The sequence below is a fragment of the Amblyomma mixtum genome, chromosome 5, assembly GCF_055824585.1.
Source record: "Amblyomma mixtum isolate Tamu chromosome 5, ASM5582458v1, whole genome shotgun sequence".
Lineage (NCBI taxonomy): Eukaryota > Metazoa > Arthropoda > Arachnida > Ixodida > Ixodidae > Amblyomma > Amblyomma mixtum.
The window spans coordinates 118,810,297-118,810,733 of record NC_143016.1 but is presented as its reverse complement, the minus strand read 5'-3'; positions in this window follow the sequence as shown (position 1 = coordinate 118,810,733).

The following is a 437-nucleotide window of genomic DNA, read 5'->3' as shown; positions in this document are numbered from 1 at the left end:
GTCTCCACAGCAATTAACCAACGTTTGTAAATCTTCCTGGCTATCTACTAACAATACAATATCGTCCTCATACATTAAACCCGGGAGTCGCCGCTCAACTACATTTCCGCCTAATCTGTACGACAGATTATAACCTAGACTACTTTCTTCTAGCCTTCTTTCCATATTTATGGCGTAGAGCATGAACAGCAGCGGTGATAGAGGACAACCTTGCCATAATCCTTTCTGCACCCCCACAGTTGTGGTACTTTTTTTCTCTTCCGATGTAATTTCAACTTCATTATCTCGGTATATTTCCTGTAGAAAATCAATTACCTCATGACCGATACCTAAATCTTTCAATATGCTCCACAGAGTTCCGTGTTCACATTATCGTATGCACCGCTTATGTCCAGAAAGGCTAAAAACAGAGGTCTGTTTTCCGCCTTAGCTATTTC